The sequence below is a fragment of the Meleagris gallopavo genome, chromosome 5 (genome assembly GCF_000146605.3).
Source record: "Meleagris gallopavo isolate NT-WF06-2002-E0010 breed Aviagen turkey brand Nicholas breeding stock chromosome 5, Turkey_5.1, whole genome shotgun sequence".
NCBI classification, from domain to species: Eukaryota; Metazoa; Chordata; class Aves; order Galliformes; family Phasianidae; genus Meleagris; species Meleagris gallopavo.
This window is the reverse complement of record NC_015015.2, coordinates 25,155,823-25,181,338: the sequence shown is the minus strand read 5'-3', so window position 1 is coordinate 25,181,338 and position 25,516 is coordinate 25,155,823. Positions and strand designations below refer to the sequence as shown.

The following is a 25,516-nucleotide window of genomic DNA, read 5'->3' as shown; positions in this document are numbered from 1 at the left end:
AACAGAGATAACCTAAAGGAGCACAAGAGGTTTCTAAAAAATACGGTGTGCCTCTTACAAAAGTTACCTTGTCACTTTAGAAGATTGTAATGACTGAAGAACTGTAGTTACAGCAGTACAAAAACCAAGATAGCGAAAATTGCACTCCTAGAGAGGAGAAGTGTTGCAGACACTTTAAACAAAAGACAGTGAAAATTCCAACTCTCCCAACTATGTGCAAAAATGAAGAAATTGTAACTGACAGGTCTCCAAGAGGAAGGGACTTAGTGCATTTAGTGTTTGATGATAAAATATTACAACATTAGCTTTTATGATTTCTCGTAGGTCATCTTAATAATAATAGTCCATAGTTTAAGCTGAAAAGATGTTCAAGCTGCAGCATGACTATTCTGCAGGAAAGCTCACACTTGGCAGCTTCATTGGCTGAGCACAGCTAGCTCTATGACTAAGCAGGCTTCCCTCCCTGAGTTCAAGGGATGAGCTCACATTATCATCATCCCAACCAATTACCTGCTCTGAGATTTTATTTTACTCTAATTTCAGCACGAGTCATACTGAAGTAGCAAAGTGACAACACACTTCCAGGCTTAAGTGTGCTTTGGAGCAGTGAATCTCTGATGAGTTCTTACCTTCAAACAAGGCACAGTGCCAGTTCTGATACCATAATTCCCAGAAGATAATGTGTCTTTTCTCCAGATATACTGAGGTGTTATGATACTCTGCATTGCTTTTACACTGCACAGAGAAAAAGCAAAACCTAACATCAGTACTCTTAGTTTTAATAACTCTAAAATTTAGTACACACTGTCACTTTCACTTCCAGGAATTCCTGAATTCCTGGCACGTAAGAACAACTTCCAACTTCTTTTCAGAAAAATGCCAACTGGAGGTTGTCACCTCCTTTAGTACTGTAGATATTTTTAGATTTCTAAGGTTGGTTGTTTTTTGTTTTGTTTGTGTGTGTGTGCGTGCGCATGTGCGTTGTTCAGCTTTTTATTCTAGATTAACAAGAATTAGATAAACATATTCAATGGATGCTGATGCAGTATTTCATGGAATGAAAGAACATACAGTAAGTTACCTGTGCCACATTACTGAGAGAAGTTAAGAGTTAGCATTTTTAGCTAAAATTTCTCTGCACTTGAGCCCTATTAAAGAAGACAATAAAGCATATAAAATCTGTCTCCAGTTTAGGAAACGTCATCTGGAAGATTTAAATACATAATGGGATTGAAGAGGTTTCTGCCAACATGCAAGATGCTGCTCTCAATTAAATAATTTCAAGACACACAGATCTGAGGAGTGCAGGACCGAGGCATTCAGAGCCACACACTAGGCAAGCGACAGCCCTGAGGTGCCATTAATAGATTTCACTTAACAGAAAGCGGCTTCTGAAGAATTGTTTAGACATCCTACTCACTGCAACCATGCAATCATTATTTATCCCTAGCTGGAGAGCTTCTTACAAAAACTTTTTAATTTCATGTATTTTTCTTAAATTAACATTAAGAGGTTTTTTGATTTGATGGACGCGCTGAAAACGTCCCAATGTCATCATTCTTATAACAAGTCTTCCTTTACATCTCCATTTATCACTTTTTGCCTGTTTACGTAATGACCTCCCATCGTTACTTCCTCTCTTTCCTTACATGCTGTCTTCCATTAAGTGCAAACATACTTCACAATTTCACATACCAAATTTGTGACCTCACACACTGACCTAACATTAAACACTACTCTTCAATCCATCTGTTGAGGGCTGTGCAGTCCTGTGCTTTGCTCAGTTATCTGCCACACCCCCTACACTTGGCATGATAAGCAAGTTCATATTGTGCAGATTCCTAACGTCTTTTGGCATTGTTTGCAGGCAATATTTTCTGACAGAGAATGGTAGAAACGATTTTGGAAAGACTTCGATTTCACCTCAAACCTTGAAAAAGCTAAGGAAGCAGAAAATTATAATGAATTGTAGAAAACATTTTGTTTCACCACTACAATTCTAGCTTTTAAGTATTTCAATCATCTATTTTTTTAATGTGATAAACAAAAAATGTTCACAAGTGTTAGCTAATGTACATTTTCAGCCTTACTCACAACAGTGCTGTCAGATCCTTGCAGGGAATCTGTTGAATTAGAGCAATTAGATCATTTCCCCTAAACAAAACCCTCCTGCTGCCAGGAACTCAAATTACTGATCTCCCCTTAGAAAGCTCAATTACTTAATGTTAATTAACAGATTCCAAGAATAACTGTTGCATTTAAGTCAAATGTAGCAAGCTAGCCAGTGTCCTGAGAGAGCAATCTAGCAGTTCCCCTTGAACTTGCTCATCATATAATCAAATCCAGTATTTATTAAACAGGTAAAAATCATAACGCACATTTTACCAGTGAGGAACAGAGGGGAAGGAACTTACTTCTAAGATCATGCAACAAACAAGGACAAAAAAAGATCAAGAACAAAATATAGAATACTAGTTATCAGTCCCCCTCCAAACCAAGAAGGATAAGAAAGGTAAAAATAGGATGAGCTACTTACATTCACCCAGTAAAGGCAAAGAAAATTGAATTCCTCCAGTGCAATAGCAGGACAGAGATAATTCAGTGACTGGGTTTTGTTTCTGTTTGTTTTTTTGTTTTGTTTTGGTTGGTTGGTTTTTAATGTTTTTAAATGACTGGAGATTTATGGCATATCACAAACAAGAAATTTTTCCAGCGAACGCAAATTGGCCTCTATCAAACTGCCAGAGATTGCAACAGTCTTGGGTAAGAACCAAGGAAGTGATGAAAATATGGGACAGTTTTTGTGTTTGGTAGAGGATTTGCAAAGCTTTTGCACAGCTTGTCCATGTCCTATGCATATGAAAACAGCTTCAAGCTCTCTCTCAGAAGCCTCTCCCACACATGTACTTTGTCACATTTTCTTTCAGACAGCAGCATCAGAATTCCTACAGATTGTTTGCAGCCTCCCACTCACCACCTTCAGACACCTTCAGCTGGAAGGGTAACAGCACAGCTTTCCTGCAGATTGCCCTAGGAGGGAACAAGGGAGAGTAGAAAATAGACTTTGCTTGTAAACTCAATACAGCAAATCATAGCAATCTACCTGATAGATACAGGGAGGAGAAGGCTGAAAGCAACTGAGTAACAAAACAGCTAGTTCAAGAAAGCCTAAAAGGTAAATGGAGAAAGATGGTTTAATGTCCCCTTCAGTGTGCTTTATACGGTAGGGCATTTTCCACAGATGACTAGAAAGCCTGTCTCTATAGTGAAAGGCATGTTTTCCAGGAGTCTAGCACCACAGAAGAGCAGCAACTGAAGCTCAAAGTGAACAAGAAAAACCAACCAATTGAACAGTCTCCAGTTTAAAAGATGACAACAATAAGCCAAGTATCAATTACTCCATCCTTCCTGATAAGAGACTAAAATAATAGTCTCTTATATAATAATGCCGTGGGAAATGGGAAGGCTTGCTTGTTCAAACAGCACAGTATAGCAAAAAAATGAATGCTTTACAGCTTGCCCTTAACTGGGACTAAGGGATCAAAGGAAAATGGCTTCACAGACAGGCCATAACAAAAAGGAAAAAAATAACCCAGGGAGCTCGAGAACTTTCACCATTGCTTGAAGGTGTCTGCCTGGGACTAGCACAAACATGCCCAAATGAATAGACATGCTGAAGCCTTCTAAGGACAATGCAAATTTTCATGTAATCGGTCCATTTCTATTGCAGAGAAAGGCGGAAGCTGTGACTGACTTCCTCTGGCACAGCACAGTTAGGATGACTTTGCTAGTATTTCCACTTCCCCGTTATCAGAGGCTGGGAACTGATGAATATGTATTAAATCAGTCAGCAGGCATTCAGAAGTGAAATCCATTAGCTTTGTGACGTGAAGCAGAGGAGAGAATGGATGTGCTGAAGGAAGATCAGGTAGCAGGTATTACTCCATCTTATGTGATGAACTGCTGATGCTATTTACACCATCCCAGACGCACAGCATCATAAGCTAATTACAGCGAGCGAAACAATGCAAAATGTATAACTGCCACATTATTTGGGAAAAATACACACATTTAAGAAGAAGGTACTAACTATACCAAACCAAGGAGAAATACAAATCCTACTGAAGTAAAATATTCTAGCCTATTGCACTAAAGCATGGCAGAGATTTGGAGAGGCAGTGAAAACAAGTTCTCAGGAACGTTATTTAATTGAGCAGCCTTTCCTTTATGTTCGAATGGTCCTAAAGTTCACATTCTGATTAAATTTTGGCCTACCACTTACACATAAGGACATAATTTTCCACTCTCTATCTAAGCGTATTGATGTGTTCGACTACACAGTATGTTACAGAGAAGAATGTAATTGATTTTAATTAAGAGGTTTTGAAGCACCATGGATGTGTCTCAAAAGGAAATTTTCAGATAACAGTTATATTAGGAGGGAGTTGTGCATCTTCAAGGAACCTGACAAAAATAACCCGTGGTTTGGGTTGCCCTTCTCAGTTCAAGCTATAAGCTCAGCACAAGTCTTGGAGGATTGTTTTTCAATCTCTGTGATTTTCCACTTAGTTTTGTTTTAAGAAGATGAAAAAGATACAAAAATCATTACAAAGAAAATATCTATTAAAAGCTGATTATTATTTTGTCCTTACTGGCATACACAGACAGCTCCACCAGAACAAAATCACATGGATGAGGAAAGACAGCTATTAAAGAAACACAGCAGAGTTCTAAAAGTTAATAGACATAAAACTTAAACTATGAAGGGGAAAAAAAAAGAATCTGATCTATTTTTAAACGAATTGACAATGTTGTTTCTAGCAGCTCTTGAAAAGGAATTACACTGAATACAAATTAGTTTCTCAGTTTAATCTATACAAGCAGAAGTTCGGCTGGTATTTCCAAAATAACTGAAATTTTGCCCAATGCTCACCTTGAGAAAACTAAAAGATCCATGATTTGCAGCAGACTCTTAGCTGTCATCTTGCATTGTAATGACATGCAGTTCTCAGAGAGAGCTATCAGAAAGAGACAGCTATATAAACCCTTTTGTAAATAAAAATGCAGGAAAGCCCTTCTTTACAAATGGCTTTAAAACACAGTGCAGAATTACACTTTAACAAAATAAATACAGAGTACATTCTAAAATTAGTTAATGTTTATAAACTGAACTGAAGTTTGGAATATTAATTATAATCCATCATCATGACAAATACCATGATCTAAAATACTTCAAGCAGCCTTAGAGAGCAGAAAGAGCAATTAAGGAATATAAACCACTGCTTCCAGTCTTTGTAAAGTTACATGAATGTCCTATGCTTTCCCACTGGAAACGGGTTAATTGTTCTTCTAATTGTAAGCTCTTAGATAGCTATTTTAAGCTTTTTTGTTTGGAGCTGTCAGGGAAGGCAGTTACTAGCAACAAAGAGAGCAATACTCAATCCAACATAGAGGAATTACAGAAGGCTCCAAAGTCAGAATAGCAAGAGCCAAAAACTGCTTGCTCTCACACAGCTGACAGCCACAGTGCATCCTTCTCTCTACATGCCTCTCTCACCACAAACACACCAGCTGCAGAACTGGATGGATACAACCTAGAGACAGAACAAATCTCTCTGCACTTTTGCCCTGAGTAGAAAATGCATGCGACTGCATTAGGCCATAACAAGACAAACTGTTACAGGTTCAGTTATTTCCATCTTGATCTCTCCAGCACTCCAACACAAAGCCAGACAGATATCTAGGTGGGCCAGTATAGAGTTTGGGTGCTTCACCAATTCTTTCAAGACTTTGTAATGAGAATAATACCTGAAACCCAACACCTTGATATCCGTTAAGTATTTTGAGATCACAAAAGTGATATTATCTTTAACAGTACCTGCTAATACACCAGACAGTGATTCTTCCACAAAAAAACTTAAGTGTAATTTGAGACATGATGCAACAGCATAGTGATAATCAAAGAGAGAGGAAGACAAAAATATGAAGACAAAAAGCTCACACAAATATTAACACACAGTTGTTCTTTTGTGATATGCCTCTCTCTGTCTTACTCTGCCCAGAAATAGACTTACCTAATCTGGAACAGTGCTGCTCACAGTTTGTCCGCACCCACTTTTGCAGCCAAACAGATGCCAGAACTGACTGAGCTAATCTTTTACAAAACTACTAATAGCAGAGATAGACTTCAGATTTCTAAAATAATGTATTTTAAGAAGTCTTGTCACTGCTGACTATAAGAGAATCTTCTTATTGTGCTGATTTGTTACACTAAATTCTTGATCAACTATGCAGCTAAGCAAATGAACATTAGTTAGTAGTAGAGGTAGGAGTAATGAAAGACATGAATAAATATAACACAGAACTTTAAAGAATGAGGGGCCTGGAAAACACTCTGATTTTGTCTTCCTTATTTGAAGAATCAGAGCATCCTTCAGGCCCCTGCATTCAGAGCTCCCTGCCAGTTACCTGTCCAGACTCTCCTCCATTTACCGCAAGGGATTTCAGTGGAGGAAAGAAGAACAGATGGTTGGCACCAATACTGGATTAAATCCAAAGTAAGCTTCATCCATTCCTATCGTGTTCCTGACCAAACCTGTGCTGTGAAGCACTTTGACAACCGGGCACAAGTGACACCAGCCTCAAACTTACTCAGAGCAAAGTCAGAAACTTCCTGAAAGTAGCAGCTCTACAACCTTAGTTGAAACAAAATGACCTGCCCTGTACTTTATAACCAACATGGAAAAAAATTGTTCAAAAATAGCACAGGAAAAAGTGTCCTTTACCAAGAATCATTGCCAAGCTATTTTAAATTCAGCAAAAAACTCAATTATTAGTAAAAGACAAAATTAAAGTCACGATTAAATTAAACACAAAATAAAAAACAAAAGCTTTTCAGTTTACCCACCTGCACATGCAATTCTGTGAGAGTTAAGCAGGTCAGAAGTATAACATGCATTTACATTGCCTTCTACATGTATATAGTACACTCTAGAAATACATTCTAACTGAAGTTATAATATTCTTGGTCATTCACTCAATATTATGCTTTACAAACTATATTTGCTGAGGATATGACCGCCAATAAAACCAACTGTTTAGTCCTTTATACTTGTGAAAAAACAGACAGGATCAGTTCTAAGCTGTTGCCCATTCCAAAATAAATCGCTAAGTATTTAAAAATAATAATAATAAATTTTAGAACAGCAACAACAAAAGGCTAACTAACTGATTCTTAAAGTGTATGGATTCAATCAACCTATCCTACACCGAAGAAAAAAGAAATTCTGAGATCAATGTTCCTTTCTGATCATAACACATTTGGCTTTTTTTCATCAGCAGGATAATACTCATCTCAAACAGATCACTAGTGCAACTTATATCCCACAGCTTCTGATGACTTTACTATTTTGAACAGGTTTCCAAACAACAAGAAAGAATGTCCAGCCTTCTGCCAGCAGACTGGCATTTGTTACACAGAAACAAACTTGTTTGTTTTCCCTGTTGGAAAAGCATTTGGGATCCATGAACCAACTGAGGCAGAAAAACATTCTACCAGATTTTACACTGAATAAAACTTTAGTTTGTGGAAAGTAGTGAGAGGAACTTACACACAAACAAGCTTGCTGTTATTGGATCACTTAATGTTTACATAACACTTTGCAACCACTAAAGCAATAGATTAACACCAATCATACAACCTCATCCCATACCTAATGTGCAACATTCTGTATGTTTAGTAGATAAACACAGAGTTGTCTCTGTGTGTGACTAGCTTTGCGCTAAAGAGTACAAATGTAGCCAACAAGACCTCTCTCCCTGGAGGTGTTCAAGGCCAGGCTGGATGGGGCTTTGTGCAACCTGGTCTAGAGGGAGGTGTCCTTGCCTATAGCAGGGGGTTGGAACTACATGATCCTTTGGGTCCCTTCCAACCCAAACCATTCTATGATTTTAAGAGATTATTCTTCTGGAATTCCCTGATTTTCATTCCATCCTCTGTTTAATCCTTCACACAGTGCAACTAAAGACTACATCCACAAGATGTCTTCATTTTGAACACATGCACTAAAATCTAGGAAAAAAAGTATAGAACACTACCAATTAATACATCCCCTAGAACTTTCCACATCTCCATGTCTATATTAAAGCTATTTTGACAGAAAATTACAGTGTTTTCTAAAGTACATAAAGGTTCACTCACCCTTATCTGTGGAAAACTCTAACAGCATTTATGGCAGCATCATACCAGAGATCTCTAACCAACCCTGAGTGCAGATGCAGTGCTCTGCAGTGCCTTTGTGCAGTTCACAACCTCTGCGGGGAAAAGACACTGCCATTTCTGCGAACATAATTGGATTGGTGGGATTGTAGCTTTTTTTTTTAATTATTATTATTATTTTTTTTTACGATAACAATAACCAAGTATACTCCCTCTTATTATCCGTGGCTTCATTTTTTGTGCTGTAGTACAGAAATTGGATTACAGCATTTTCTATTTTTGCAGGTGCATGGCCCCATAACCACAGAATAATAGCATCATATATCTTTAACATACTTACTCTGGCAACGCCTCAGTAAGGGGAGGGAACTGCAATTATTCCCTTTTTATAGAAGAGGACAAAATCAGAGAGGGGCTAAGAAATGGTTTGTCTGAAGAGGTCTATGACAGAATAGGGACCGCAGCTCAGGATGCCTTCTAATGATCTCTAGTTTCTTATTCAGCCTGAAATCCCATTCCTAGGTTGGCTAAAAGGTAAAAGAAACTTGCCTGAAACTTCTATTTCCATTTCAGTCTGCCCACGAGATACTACGAAATGCCATGCTTAACAATACATTCAAGAACATAGCAGTCAGTGCAGGTTTACTGTGGATCTGAGAATATTTTTCCAGCTTTTAATAGAGTTGCTACCTATAAGCCATATATGCACAATGATACAACAGTCTTGGCCATATTAGTGCCTAGGACTCACATGCAGCAATGAAGGAATACTGGGCAGACTATTCAGGTGCAAGCATGACATTAAGAATAATTTTGTCTAGGGATTAGGTAACAGTGCTGAATAACCACATCACATCTCTTCCCTGCATACAGCAAAAAGTTAAAATGAAGAAAGAAGGGAATAAACTGATTTATGCCATGAATAATTTATCTTTAATACATTTTTTAATCTTTTTTTTTTTAATATCTACATTTACTATTTATCCTCAAACCCTATAAGGCCACAGTTTTAATAATTAAATGACACACATAATCCTGTCTTCACAACCTCATTCCCAATAACCACTTCAAGGGGATAGAAGTTTCTTCTTTTCCCAAAGCCACCACATCCGAGGCACCACAGACAAGCAGCAAATTAGGCACACAGGAAGCTCACACATATGGATTGCCCCTGTCCAGAGGGCACCCTGGAGGAGGTGAGCACCCACCCCCCTGCATTCTCCAAATGCTTTGGTTAATCCCATCTCCGGGGAAGCTAAGACCACAACTGATGGTGTTTTTTTAGAATGAGCATGGCTGAGATGGCGGCAGCCTGCCCAGAACTCACAAGGAGCTGAGGGGCTCCGAGGCACAAACAGCAGCCTTCTGGCAAATGGAAGGGAGAAAGCTAAACCAGTGTTTTCACAGGCACTCAGTTGTGAAATATAATAAAGTGTCATGGAGGAAAAAATAAGGGCGAGGGTTTTAACAGAACACAACAGAGATGAAAGTATGTCTTGTTTTTCCCCTTTCCATAAAAAGCTATGTATTTATAGCAGCTGCTCACTAAAATAAAAAGCCTTGAGAGTTATGCATGAGGAATGTTAAGACGCAGCATTACATAGAAAGAAAGAACACGTAATAATTTGGACACAAGCGTGATGAAATTCACCTATTACAGTAGATTAAGCTGTTATGTCAACTCTGCTCCTAAATCTCTCACTACTCATATTCTTGGCTTTGTAACTCTTTGTTACATATCTTGAACAATCAGCATGGAATTTTCCCTTGCAGATGAAACATGCTGTATCGGACTAACCAAAGTACTGTCAGCCAGAAAACTGAATAACAGAAAGAAAAAAAAAAATAACAAAAAAAATCATAGCCACCTGCATATTTTAAGACCATCCGGAAAATAAGTTCAGATGACAGAGCGACTTCTAAATTTACATCATTTCTGTGTGTAGCAGGCTAAGATCATGCAAACTTACAGCTTTGCTTCAGCCAACAAAGTTTCTACTCTTCAGGTATCTTGAGCTCACCTCCTCCAAGATGCATAACCCTGAGTTGGCACAAAGCTTCCCGCCTGCACCTGCAGAAAATCCCCCTCATTGTGAAGCAGCTTCAGAGGTCCAGAGTTTCTGGCTTTTTTCAAAACTGAAGAATTTACTACTTCCAATTTTAAACAGAGACCAAGTACAGCTCTTTGTTTCCACTCTTATTGTATCACAGGGATACAGGGAGAAGTGAGAAGATGATTAAGAGGAAGAATAAAATACCTCTTTTCAAGCACATTAGTTCCTGCAGATGCACTGCTCCCTGCACTTACATTCCCAGCACATTCTGTCCATTTTCTAGAAGATGCTATCCAGTTAAATATACCTACCTGCTTCCATAAAGATATCATGGTATGACAAATGTTTCAAAAGACATGAATCATCCAATTATGCACCTGCAAGAACTATTTACTGTGATTTTTAATTAAATTCTCAAAGTTTAAATTCCTCTCATTTATTTATTTAATTCTATCTTACCTAAATGCAATATGACATATTTGGACAGCTACAATCCTTAAAGAAAAAGTTATTCAACACTATAGTTATGCTCCTCATCTAACTTTTAAAGAAATAAAGAGTTTTCCCATACCTTCCACTTCTGTTAATACATATACTTTATTTTTACATGTAATACTTGCCCTTTGAAGAGGAGCAAACATTTATTTTCTCGTTACAGAAAGAAAAGTGTGCCAAATTTCTCCACTATCATTGTAGGGACTGCTTACAGCTTCAAAGATTTATTATGAATTCTTGAAAATCTACTTTAATTTTTCATACACGTACCTCCCCATAACATTCATTAGACATTGGATTTAGATATGCGGGTTTTTAACAGCAGCAGCAGGGAGAAAAAAATAAAGTACAAAATATTTGTCAGTTGGTCAACTTCCAGTGTCACTTCACTAGCATCCTAGTCAAATTCTAAAGTAAGCAGATCTTTTTTAACATATATAATGTTAAAAAATGTTAAAAAAGGAAATTTGTTACCACATTCCAGCTTTTGAAGCTTTTTATACCTTAAGCAAGTAAAGTAACACTTCTGGTGGTTGTTGAATAGTTTAAAATAAAATCCATAGCATTAAAGATATTTTGCTTGCCTAGTACTGCCTGCAGTAGTAAAACTTTCATCAGCAGAATACGAAAGCATTCTTTTCCTGTTCATTGCAAATAAGTAACTCTTCCATAAGAATATCCACCCACTCTTTTTCTTGCTATTCGGTATCCTTACAATGATTTCTACTACTGACAGAGATTTAGCTGCTTTACTAAACTTGCCTAGGAATAATTTTCACAATCATTCTGGAGAGGAGTGAGAGGAGATGTATATTTGTAAATAACACTAACACACTCCCTTCCTACTCCAAAAACAAATCCAGACAAATTGGATACACACTCAAAAACGATAAGCTTTCTAATTCCAGAATTTTGGCTTCAATTCCCTGAAGTAGTTTTGTGCATTAAATCAACATACTGTAAGAATAATCACTGGAGACCAACTTGCTAAGGGCTGTGGAAGGCTGACTTGTGGAGTGCAGAGAGCTTGTGCCAGAGTTCTGGTGCAGTCTGTTCTGTTGCACAGATCTCAGCAAAAGCAGCGCTGTCCTTCTGAGGCTCTGTGGAAAAAGCTCCATGATTAAAACCAAACACTGACTACCACTTCCTTCCCATGCAAAAGCATAAAGCCTTCAAAAATAATAACAAAAAAAAAGAACACCAAAGAATGGAAGGCATAGAATTGCAAATACATGCATCAACTCAGTCACGTTAGTCTTTAAGGCACGCAACTCCATCACGTGGCCTCTTCTGGACACTGGTACCATTTCTGCCAGGAGATACGACTCATTTATTTTAAGGATCAGAAGGGTATTGTTTTAATTCACGTTTGTTTTCAGTTTGACATTATATTTTCAAAATAGAATCCCATTAGCAGTAAGAATTCCCTTTTCACTGAAGTATCTTTGAAATAATTAAGAATATTTATTTAAAGTATTCATTAAGGGAAAAAAAAACACAACAAACTAGCATTATCTTATACCAGATCCACTACCACAGCATTGTAATTCCTTTCCGAAAAATCCAGTCTGCAACAGTGGCTCTTATAAGCGCAGCCTGTTGTAATTTTAGCTTTGTATACTTTCTCTATTTAATGCCAAATATGTTAGGAAGTCTATCTGTAATGACTAAATCTCTTCCAAATCTTCATCTTCTGAAAGATCTTTTACATTCAAAATTACTCCAGTATTTTGGAGGTGATAAAATGTTCTTTCCCTATGCACATCCTGACAGATAAGGGCTATTCTCCCCTGCGTTCTCTGAGCGTGCTAACATCCTGCTTTGTTTGTACTTCTGGTATATACACCTCTGGTCCAGATTCACTCACACCGCTGTAAAATAATTGCTCCCATACATTTCTGTGCATCTGTGGATTAATTAATTGTAATGCACAGTCCTCCCTTTCTTCATGGCTTGTCTCTCCCTAGATCCTTCAATCTTTCAGACTCCCTAAGATGTTTATCTCATTCCTATTAGGCATCTTGCGGAGTAGCGTTCTCAAATTGCTGATGCAAAACTAGGGTAAGAATGAACTTTCATTTATAGCCCTCCACAGACAAGTTTCTTCCCTCGTTGAGGCAAATGCTGGCCTCAGTATGATTACAACCCATCTGTGCACATATCTGGTAGAAAAGTTATTTCCTTGTACAGCGGGTTATATTTATTTAGCTGTAGTACAGCTGCTCCAAAGCCACTTGGAGTCTAAAAGCATGCTTTTTTCGACGTTGTGTTTCCCCATGAAATGCATCAGCTGCTGAACAAGAACCCAAGCCCTAGCCTAAAGAAACAGTATCCCTGAAAGGAGTTGTGTTCACCCCGCAGCTGAACCCACGAGCCCCGGGGGTCAGGAAGCACAGGCTGCCCTCAGAACCAGGCACCTGGCAGCCCCCAGCCCTCGCAGGCTGCTGGCGTGCCACGACCTGCGGCTGCTGTGACGTGCACGGCCCTTTCCACCCATTTAGGGTCCCCCACCTGCCCCTGCCAGACACTAAACACCCTGCAAAGACAAGCGAGGCGACAGACGGAAATCAGCAGCAAGAGCGTGGAGTCCTGTGTCCAGAGGCATCCTGGAATACCATCATTTCATTTTGGTCTTAATTATGACTACTTGTTTTGCATTTCCATGAGTAATGAATTGTTTTTTCAACTTCTGCATCAGAAAGGAAGTAAGCTTGCTGGAACAATACATTAGACAGAAGAGCCTCATTACAACACACTGTTCAGACTTTGCAGAAAGGGAATGATTTTGTTTTGCTCTTCACAGATTAACTACTCACACACTACTACTCACAACCTTCAAGAAAAAACAACAACAAAAAGTATCTCTCTCTACTGCTTCAGTCCTCAACTTCCAAGGCATGCTACTTATGCTACTTGCAAAGCACTTTTTATTTGAAGTCACAACAATAAGGATCTGTGATCATTAACTAGCTTTAGTTTACTTTGGGTATATATTATACCTACACTGAACATATATACCCATACGTTTATTTCATGACTACATATAATACAGGTAAGAACCAGTTTAAATGGAAGTAATTCTTCATAAAGTTTACTTACATATATTTTTTCTCATAATGATGTATTGTCCCCCTAAATAAACAGGCACTACACAAGCAATCTGATCAAGTTATGCAGGCTTCAGCTTATTCACAGAATCTTTGCAGTAAATAGCAATTGTAGCACTCATTCATTTACATTTGGGAATGAAGCTCACCTAAGAGAACCATCCAGGGCTTCATAGATCTTCTCACTTCCAGAAATTTAAGCTATCGAAAAAGCTATTAAGCAATACGAAAGTGCAACTACATACATTCATATACATATATACATACACACAATATATAAATGTAATTATATTTAACTAACAAGCTATTTGTGATAATTCAAATTTTCATGTAAAGTGATCTACAAAGGGGAGAAAATAGATCAAAATAATTAAAAAAAATATGCTGAAAAATATTTTTAAAATTAAGTGTGACAAAGAAAGCTTTTATTCCTAAATCTAGGAACAACTGAAGTGCTGTGCAAATGAGTAAGTTATCAGTTTCTTAAAATTAAATTTAAAAATAGCATGGAGGATATGGAGAAGAAAAATTAACTCAAATACATAACAAACATTTTAGAAAAAAACTCATCCCAAAACAATATCATCACTGCCTTTAAGAATGAAGACGTTTTTTCCAGCAACTGTATTTAGCAATAGTAAAGAACTGTTGCTGAACAGATAAGCTGACATCATTCTGTACATTGTGTTGAACTTTTCAGATCTTTCTTATTAAAAGAAATTGTTCATATAATTGCTTTAAAGCAGAATAGCCTACAGAAGTCCACACAACAGTCCAACTATTAACTTTTGCTTTATTTCTTCAGCAGCTGCCATTTCTAAAAATTTTCTGCAGTAACACAGAAAAATTAAATCGGTGGTTCTTCCCCATCAAAATGATTGCTAAGTCATCTGTTCTCAAAATTCAGCATTTGCAAGAAAATCTGAAATGCTGCTGTGAGGCCACAGTGAGTTGTATGAGCAAAGAGATGACATAGATGGAGATGGAGTGATTAAGAGTAACGAAAAGTTAAAGCTGCATTCATTAAGACACCTGCAAGTAACGCCATCCACAATGCACTTTCAAGTAACTTACTTCAAATAATAAAGAAATTTTCAGTTAGACTGATGGCACAGTTGAGAATGTCTGACAGCATAACAGCACAGAATACTAAAGGCCAGAAGAAATCCAACGTTTGTCCAAAATATACTCCATGTGGCCTTGTATCAGTCCTCCATGCAAGGACTGCAGCAGTAGCACAGCTAGGAGGAGCACACCACAAGGAAGCTTTCCTGCTCATAGTCTTTCTTATGTTTTACGCTAAGAGGTAATAGCTCTGTGCAAGTCAGTCATGGGATGAGAACTTATAATAGGAAGGGCAACGTTTCTGCAACACTTCACAGTTGTTACTGTCAGTATTTGATCCTGTCTGCAGTGGTCTGTATAGCCACTGTGAAATAGCTGTACCAACGTCATACAAAATACAACTGTGCTTTTCTGCATAATGAGTACTCCTCTTACTGTTTGCAGTCCAATAGTACTTGTGTGCAAGACAGCTCTGTCTTTTCCACTTCGCAGCGGTTTGTACCCAGGACCAATTTCAAACTCCAGCTATTCCCCAGGAAGGATTTAACAATAGTAAGGAGTTACAAAATAGCAGTCTACCACCTAAACTCCTAAAAGGGAAGGTTTTTTTCCTCCCCTTTTTCAAAACAAGATAGCCTACCAGTCTTCAAATATGCTTCAAATATGCTGTTGTGCGTTACGTAGTTTCTTGTTTGCAGAGTGGTATCACATTTTCATGAAAATTATCAACACCACACAAAAATACCCAGTGGGAAAGCAAAGAGTTAAATTCTCCATTAAAGCTGTCACAGTGATGTAGTAGCAAGGAACTTGATAAAATATTCACCAAGCTTCCTGCAGTCAAAGTCACTTCTCCCCTTCACACAGGGTCACTATGTCCTGCCAATTCATCAGCTCCCAAAAATAAACTAGTTGAGTAACTGAAGATGGCAATAGGTTTTCACATTTCCTCCATGCATCTAAACTGTACGGTGCAGGCGACTATTTGAAAACAGTCAGGCATTCCATACTTCAACTAGAACAATTTTCCAAAGCAAATTCTGTCACTTACAGTAACTCAGTTATAGCTGTCTCTAAACACAGAATACCATTCCACCTCCAAACGGTGCTTTTCTCTCATAAATCAAGTCATGTAGAAACAACAGCTTTCTTGAGAATACTATTTAAACACACAGCAAAACTGAGTTCTGTTGATTGCAGCAATGAAAACCCAACACAGCAGCTGATAAGTTTAAAATAATCTGTGAAAAACATCCCAGAACAAAGCACCAAAAGACCAAGTTGATCAACCTCTTCCGTTTCTTCTATCTTTTGCATTTTTGATGACGCTGCCAAGGTCACACAACTGAGAAACAAGAAAAAAACCTCAGCATAGGAGCCACACAAATCACCTAAGCACACAGAACCATGGACGTAACAGCTCTGTTCACTGACAGCCTGATTTAAAGCTGTGTGAGTAATCTGGCTAGGGAAACTCTACTCAGTCTGCTCCATACAGAAATTGGTGCCTCACTTTCAGAGACGAATCCAGAAGTCTCAGTTCCACATTGCAGATTTCTGTAACATGCGTAAAGGGACTAAGAGTCTCTCAGGGAACAGAAAACCAGCCTTTTAACCAGGGTGTACTGAGAAAGTTCAGTCAAAAGGGCCCATGTGCAAACTATGTGCAAACACTCATGTGAATGAAAACGAGCTGCTATACTATCTAAGGCTTAGGTACCACTGTCTGCTGGCAGCACACAGCACAGACTCTTGGATTTAAAAGAGAGTGCCTATAGCCTTTTCTGAGCAACACAACCTCTTCTCAAACAGGGGGCTCGAGGGGGGTGTGACCCCCTGCACAAAAGTAGCTGACAACATGAACAGCTATAGCAGCTGTGAATTCAGATTCCCACATCACGCTTTTCCCTCAGAAGAACCCCAAGCAATTAGCTCCTCTGGGTCAGCAGAGCCTCTATCCCTACCGGTGATGTTATGCCATTATTTGCAAGGTCAGAGCATGGCTCTGTAGCGCCTTTGTTAGCATATAAGGAGGACAATTACCTGCCTTGAAAGAAGGATGATAACAAGACACAAATAACGTAAACTGCTGTCAGCAGTGAGAGAGCAGCAAGAAGGGGAGAAAGCTAGAAGCAGTTTTAATGTATGTTCTATAATATCAGACAGTGTGTCCTCACTGCACACAGGGTTGCTTTTTGCTTGTTTGTTGTTTTTCCGGTTTTTTTTTTTTTGTTGGTTTTTTTGTCGGTTTTTTTTTTGTTTGTTTGTTTGTTTTTCCCTTCTCTTTCAACTCTGTCTTCGCTCATAGTTGCCTAACAGCTTGTAAATGTGTAGACTCATGTATTAGAAACAGCAAATTTTATGACTGGAAGACCTAATGGCACTCTGGGTCAGGACAAAGAGCATGCTCGTCTAGGTTCCAAGTACATGTCCCTCACTGCTGACTATTTCGCTTTCAGTACAGGCGCCTTGTTGCATCTACAGACAGATAAAAGTCTCAATGGAATGACGAATGCAAACACTTCCCCCTCCCTCCAGTCACCTGTTGTTAACACTATTTAAACTAGGAGATAAAACACTAAAAGCACTTTGGGCTGATAAGAGACCAAGAGTAAGATTTTAGTCAAGATTTTTAAAGGCTAAATAATAGCCATCGGACTTCTACCAAGAAGTATGGCTTCTACCAAGAGTATGGTTGCTGTTTCTTAAACATTTTAACCCAATTAATACAATAGAAAGCACTCTCTAACTTCAATTTCCAGGCTGTGTTCCTGCAAACAGGCCTCCATAAGAAATACTTGTGCAGAGTCACAGATTGCAACTTCACTAACAGTTCAGATCCTCAAATTTGCTTTCAACAAAAGGGTTATCTATAGCTCACCTAAAGGTCTAAGTGTAGTCCACACCTTTGTTACATATTACTCAAATTAAAACTCCACAAAGCTGCAGTGAAACCATAGTGGCACAAAACCCGAAAGAAAAATAGCGTAACTGTGAATTTATCTGTGTCATAAAGCCTGAGAATTAGGAGAAGTCATCTTAATTAGCTGTCATGATGTAAAGAAGAGAAGCAGCCTATCTTAGAAAGATTTGAATTATTCTCGCAAACATTCATCAGCAGATTTCTGCTCAAATTTTCAGCAGGAGACTAGAGAAAACCTGAACATTTTGCTCCTTAGCAAATCATTTTTTTGCATTAGACAACAAAGAGCTGCTGAAAACATCTATGGCGTCTCTGCCTTTTGGCCAACTCACATGTGAACCGGTTTGAATACTGGAGTTTTTGTTTGCTGTTACACGTCATCCAACCCAGAGACAGTCGGCACAAAAGAAGCAGCACTTTGCCAACACAGGTGTTTTACTACCAACTCCAAATATCAGATAAGCTGTCTGTCTCTTTAAGCAACTATTCCCATCTACGTGGCCAAGAAATTGTTGATGTTGGCAAGTATTTGGGCCACTGCCTTCGCTCTCATACTTAGGTAATGACATCTCTGACAGAGATGCCTTGTGGAGATATCCACAGACTTGTTAAAAATCACCAGTACAGCCTGCAGGCCAATCTCTGAACCATGCTCTTTTCTCTTTTTTGGAGGATGCTTTGCTCCTTCCTTCATGACAAGCATGCCTGAGTTTTTTTCATTTGTTTGCTTCCAGTGCTGCACAGTTTCATACATGTATGCTTACGTCACTCTTAGGCAAACAAACAAAAAAGCATGCATCCCTGAACACATGTGCAAGCAGGCAGGTTAGCATGTCTTGAAATGCCAGGATAGGCTACCTGAATAAGGAAACTAAATCTTTCAATGTGCAACTTATTATCAGTAGCGGCCATTACTTAAGCGGTCATTCAGCTGTAGAAGAAAATTTTACTGCACAAGGATTCAAATCTACATTTTACTTATTTTCTGAACAAAGCTCTCTGTATCTTAATTTCCTGTTTGTAATGGTAAGCTAGCTATGTTAATTTATGCAAATGAAAAACTTAAAATCTTATTCAGATCAGATTTGTTCATTTTTTTAAGGAAAAAATTATGAAGCACTGACTTCAATTAAGTTGGCTGTGAGGCAGCCCATTATTCACTTAAGTGTATAATCTAAGAGCAAGTATCATGCATTCCAATCTTCCTAGGTTTTTATTACCTCAATATGTCAAATGTTCATTCTTTTTGCATCACAAATTCAGATTAAAATGAATCGCTCATAAGGAATTCCATATTCTTCAGCAGTAAAAGAGTATTTTACTACAGAACATTTTCTAAAGAAAAAAACTGCCGTAATATCCAAAAAGTCAGCTAGTGTCATAGCTGAAATATTTCACTTTCACCAAAGAATGATTAGCGCTACAGCAAAAAAGATAAAGAGTCAAACAGCTCTCATGCTTCAGTAGGAAAGAAGTTTCAAGATGTGTTTTATATACCCACATATATTTAAAAAATCATAGCAATAAAGATCACTTAAATACTGAAATTGAATTAGAAAAATGAAGCCCATAAGCAAATGAAACACTTTGCTCTGCTTACTGCAATAACACCCTTTACGTGCAAAAGACTTTCCAAATGCCCAAGGATGACAATTAAAACTCTAATAATAAGAAGAATGCAGTAATGCATTTTGATTCCCAGCTTTCATTCACAGTATATTCATAAGTTCCTCCCCCAACAACTCAACATCCATTAAAACATAATGAACAAATTTTGACGGAGAAAGTCCACATGATTTATTCATGTATGTACTTGAAATACATATATTTTAAAATTGTGGGGAAAAATCAATAGCTTTCCAATAAACAAATATTCCAAATAAATGAACAATTTTAATTCAATGTAATGAAGATTATGTTATGAACATTCCTAACATTTAGCATGTGCAGGATAACATCCAGGGCTTGACAAAAAAAGGTTCAACAATAACAGTTCGACTTGGAATTTTCTAAGCCATGAAATGAAACTAAACTATAAGGACAGTCGGTTTTCAGTGCCAGTTTCACATATATATGAACATCTTTGGCATTTTAAATTGTCATTATGGCAATCAGAATGCCTTAGGGCTGTGGCTCTCTTTCTTCTCACAGGGGATTTGGTAGTGCCAGGATTTTGTACTGAAATGATATAAAAGCAATTGAAAAATAGAAAAATGCTTCATAAATTCTTCTCCACCCAAGCATAGTAATTTCCCAAATGAAAGCAAACTTTGCTTTCAGGAAGTGCTTGAAAGAATGAAGAATACATTACCTAAGAAAAAACAAAGCCTGAAAATAAGACATTCCTAATGGCCAAAAAAACAAACCAAAACAAACAAACAAAAAACAACCAACCAACCAACAACAAAAAACTCAAGTAAAATCTTAAGGATATTTTTAACATATGGCTCTTTGTTTTACTTTTCAATATCTGAAGTTACCTATTCAGGACCAAGAACCAAAAATGTTAAGGATACTATGAAACTGCAAGGACAGTTGATTCATATTATTATAAAAACTCTAAATAATGTACTTTATGCTAAGAGGCAGATGTAGGAGTCCAAAAGGAGATGCTCAAGGAATCGTAAGCATGCACAGAAATAACAGAGATTGCACACCTAAGCATTTATGAGCACATAGAGCTTGAAATCACACAACATCACTATTCTATAAGAAAGCAATTTGGAGATTATTTAGAATTCAGAAACTATCACAGTGCACACCAGAGATAAGACGACAAGCATTCAGGCAGGTCTAGTCCCACACAGCACAGTTTCAGAGAACAGATTCCAGTTTACCCACAATGAAGTGATGCAGATGAGCTGGTAGCTGGGAATTAACCATACAACTCTGCCCACATCCAATCTGCAAAGCCAAACCAGTATATTAAAATCTTCTCACTTAAATGCTCTTGGTAAAAAGACAAGAACAATCCTTGCAGTCAAAACCAATGCCTGTCTTGGTCACTATAGCAGTAATAATACCAAACACAATTAAACAATAAATTAAGATTAACAAGAAAGATAGTCAAGATTAAAAGAACAGCTTTTCTTTACCAACCATTCTCTCCAACACCATGGGAAAAAGAAATATCTGTTCTCAGGAAAACTGAGTTATAAGATGATGAGAGATTTAAGAATGTATATAAACAGTTTGTGTGCATACATAAATACACAAACAAATAATTTATCTTCCCGAAACAAATATGACAAAGAGGATATATCTCTCTCTCTATATATATATTATAGCCTCTCCTAATAGTGCAGGGGAAGGCCAAGGAATTGAGGACCAATTTTCATGTGCGAAGATAGTATATATAGCAAAGAAGTAAGGTCCGAATACTGACTTGATTCCAATTGCTTTTTCTTTGCATGCTAATGCTGGACGTGTAACAAATCAGCAAGATAAAGTGAGAAAACGTATCAGAACTGTTTCTCAGTTCACTGCTTCATTAATGGCATTTAACTTGTTTTAATCTTCACCAATACTTAAGTCAAATGATATTGAAAATTGCAGTTTCTCAAATGCTAAAGACTACAAGAAAAAGTGTTGTTCCATGTTTTCCTGCAGACCTGTCAAGATGCTGTTAAATAAATAAATAAAAATACTAACCACTTTCCTACCCCCTTCAAATTTTGTTTTTTTCCCAGTTTTTAACTTCTTAATTAATAGCAGCTATCAATGCAACAAGATGCACTCGTGTAATCTGTCCTTAAAATGAACAACGATTTTTTAAAGATATAAATTTCAAGGAACATCTATCTGAATATATTCCATGCCATTATATAGTGGATCATATTAATTTGGGCCTGGAAATGAAGTGGTTGTAAGTTGCACCAAACTTGATAAAAAGCATCAATACAGAAAAGTAAATAATTAAATCACAACATTTATTCCTGCATCCCCATTTGCTCATTTGCTCCTGAATACTTGAATGTTGGCTCCTGGCCAGAAGCATGCACTCACATTTTTTCCAGTGAGAAGTACATAGTTTTTTCTCGTAACAGTTTGTATATTTTTCAGCTGCCTGAGTTGCTCAGCAGAGCACTGTAAAAGGGCTACAGTTGGAGATCATTTGAAACAGAAGTTATGCAAAATGTTGCACAGCACCTATTGAGCGGCCTAGCGCTGGAAACACATGCCATTTGTGCACAGGGAGCTGCTGTAGCTGCCAAGGATCTTTCACACGGCATGCAAGCTGCTGGCATGCAATGCAAAGACTTAAATTATTGCTTGAGCAATCACCTCTTTCATGGATCTACACATCACGACATGGGTTTGTTGGTCTGAATGCTGAAATCGCACCAGAGAGAACACATGATTCAAGCACGAACAACTCCCCTCTGACAGATAGCTCTGTGCCACTCTATTCCAATTATTAGGGGAGGTGCTAAGGATGATATTTCCTTGAATTAGCAGCACGTCCTTCCCATTTACAAATTGCTCAATGACAAGTCTTCCATTTGGAAGCTGACTCATTAGCCTCGGCTTGCCCGTGCCAGAATTTGCCAGCTTTCTGGACATGTCTTGCAAAACTTGAATGCTTGCCTTCTGCCCCCACCAATGTTCTGTATGATGAACACTGAGTAGTTTCTCTCTCCTTTTATGTCACTTGGCATACAACTGCACTGGAAACAATATGCACACTTACAGCACTTGGTTTTAGCATAAGCTATAATTTAATGTAACCAATACTAAGACGTCACCCAATGCCTTATTTTTTTCTTCCCTCAACAAAAACCAGTAATGTCTTATCCCTAATATGAGTCCTCTCAATATCCTAAATCCATGATTTGATCAGTAGGTCACAAAAGCAACTGCTAAATACTTACCTAAGATTAAAAGAACACCAGACGAGTTTCCTGAGTAGAAATTCTCCAAGAATTGCTGAAATACATAGTAATCCCTCTTACCTTTGGAGACAGGAGCACAGGCTAGACAGATCATCATTCTGATTCACAGTAGCCATTTGTCTCCCTGCATTCTGAGCCCCTTCCCTTTCACCACACCCGCTACTCCCATCCCCAAGACGGCTGCTTCCAATGAGTGGTAGAGGCCCTCCACTGAGGCACCTTGAAGGACTGCCTGGTAGCTTGACGGAATAACATCATAGGCTCGAAAACATCTGCAGTTCTGCAGCTACCACATATGGGTGACAACAAGAATGAAAATGCAGAAGCATAAACTCACCTCTGGAATGAGCACGTAGGCTCTTGGAAGGCTCTTACTGTGCTGCAGACCTCATCATTTCATATCACCACTATTCTCATGCACCTTGGTCGTGTAAAGGTTAGCATGGCTAAGCTTCTTTTTGCAAATAGGAAATAAACATATGTCTATGACTAATTCCCCAGAGTACCACAGGACAACTCACACATGTAAAAGTTATCTCCTCATTTGTATACAAGTCCAAAGAATCCTGGCCGGAAATATTTTCTCAAACCACGTAACTGGGGAAAGCAAAAGCTAACATAAGGAATGACTGAATTGCACCACTACCACAAATGATTTAAGGAATACTTAAGCACAACTCTGAGTTTTCCCCAGAAGCCATCGATGTTAGAACATCAAGGATTACATACATATAGAGCCAGTCAGGACATGAAGAACAATACAAAGAAAAATCTACAAACAGAACGCCGTAGTAATGGAAAGGTTAAAAGATATTTGTTATTTGCTTGTTTTGTATTAAAATAAAGCATCCCATTAAAGTTACAGAAGGATCATTACGGAACTGAATTTGTCAAGCGATCAGTCCAGTGTTGTAGTTAATTAGCCACATGCTAGAGAGAAGAAAAAAACCAGCAAAGCAAAACAAACAGCTTCAGCACATCATTATATTCTTCATTAGCAAAGTTACATATATTTTACACAAAGCATTTAGTTGGCAGTCTGGGGAAACTAACAACAGTAAGACAATCTGTGTGTTTAACTGAAATAGCATGTTCTAATGGAATACCAAGGAATTTTAAAGCAACTTTCCATTTTTTATAGTACTTTCCATCATAGGGCTCAAAACAAGCCTTCCCAACATTCATTACCTCCTCAGCAATGACTGTTAAAGACAACATTTTCAGAAAACCTTCTCTAATCCTGGAAAGGCAAATTCTGAATACCAGATCTGAAATCTTTTGGATCAGATTACACAGTTACACAAATTCCAAGGATTTCCAAGACAAAATTAAACTGATGGAAATTACAGGTAATCATTACCTCTGAAAAACCAATCTTAGGTACTCTTATTTGAATCCGCAATGACATTGCCCATCATTTTGATGATCTTTCAAAGCCTCAGTCAAAATCTTGCTTCTGCAGAGTTTGTGGCACACTCCCAACATCTTGTCCTATCTATCAGCTTTCACTGCCAGCAGGATCACTAAGCAATATGCAACTCTTCTTTAAAAACCGCTTAAGTTGAAACAGCATGTTCAGAACTTATGTTCAGTCTAGCTTTGCTTTCAACCTCATGATTTTTTGTGGTCTGACACAAAAACTCTCCTCAATGCTCTTCTCTCCATTTCCACACAAGACAGCTGAACTCAGCACAGAGGTTTTTTTTCCCCACACCAGCAAACAAGAAAAAAGATGACATCAGGAATTACACAAAACCTGCAGGACTACTGGCAAGTGACTGATTTTCACTTTCTGCATAATCACTTCAGAAAAGCAAACCCACAGATTCAACCAGCTTGCTGGTGTCCCCTGAGACTGCAAGCACTACAGGTGGCGATTCTGCTGAGTGTTTCAGAGCTGTGACTTCTACGATCGGCCTCACTCCACTTCTCCTTTTCTCCCTTTCTAATTCTTCAGCGAAGTCTAAGAGGAACATGGCAGTTCATTACAAAATAGATTCTCAATTTAGCATTCGCAATGCAAATCTACGTTTTGTTCAGTACAGAAATCTGGCACAATGGCCTATGCATACGTATTCGTTCCAACAATTCTGTTCTATGCAATCACTCTGTAATTACACACAGTCATAAAGCTGCTGCTGTTGCTGCCTGGAACTGCAGTCTCGCCCTCCAAACAACCTAATGCCAGTCTCTGCATTAGGACATTTCGTTTCGCTCTTTCCCTCCCCTGACTGCCTGTGCTCGCTCCAGACAGCCCTTTCACCACACTCAAACTCAGGAGGAAAACAGCTTCTTTCTGGTAACAGCCATGATGATTTATTTGTTTTAAAGAGGCTGCCAAGTTGAATCTCTGTCAAGCAAAGAGAATATTTCTTGAATTCTGAAGGCTGCAAACACACAAGACTTTAGAAACCAAAAATAAACCTCGCTTATGCCTGGCAAAAAAACCGTAAGTATTATATAAGACACATACGTGCGTGGGTGTATTGTCAGCTCTGACTGGTAAACTGCAAAGAATCAGTCCTTTTCAGTTGCTGCCAGAGAGAAAAAGCCGTACGTTTGGGGCACGGGATTTTCAGAAATTATCTAATAAATTCCTCCCCACCCCCTCCGTCGCATAAATCCCAGCAGAGAAACACAATCCGCGCACGCGGCGAGCCACCGCGCCTTACCGAGCGCCCCGAGTCTCGGTGCCGTACCCGGAGCCCCCGGAGCCGCCCCAGCTCCGACACGGAGCCAGAAAGGGAAGCCCGAAGCCGCCC

The 25,516-nt window shown here is 38.3% G+C and overlaps 1 protein-coding gene across 7 annotated transcripts in view; it reads right to left on the bottom strand.

Moving 5' to 3' along the window:
* Positions 1–25,516, bottom strand: part of MIDEAS (mitotic deacetylase associated SANT domain protein) — a 61,602-nt gene that overhangs the window by 22,819 nt on the left and 13,267 nt on the right. For 5 of the 7 annotated variants that reach the window (XM_031553550.1, XM_031553551.1, XM_010711461.3 and 2 more), the window contains one exon: positions 630–735. The exons of the other annotated variants lie outside the window; for them this stretch is intronic. The gene's annotated coding sequence lies outside the window, so the exon portion shown is untranslated. The remainder of the gene's footprint in view (positions 1–629; positions 736–25,516) is intronic. 7 annotated transcript variants of the gene reach the window in all.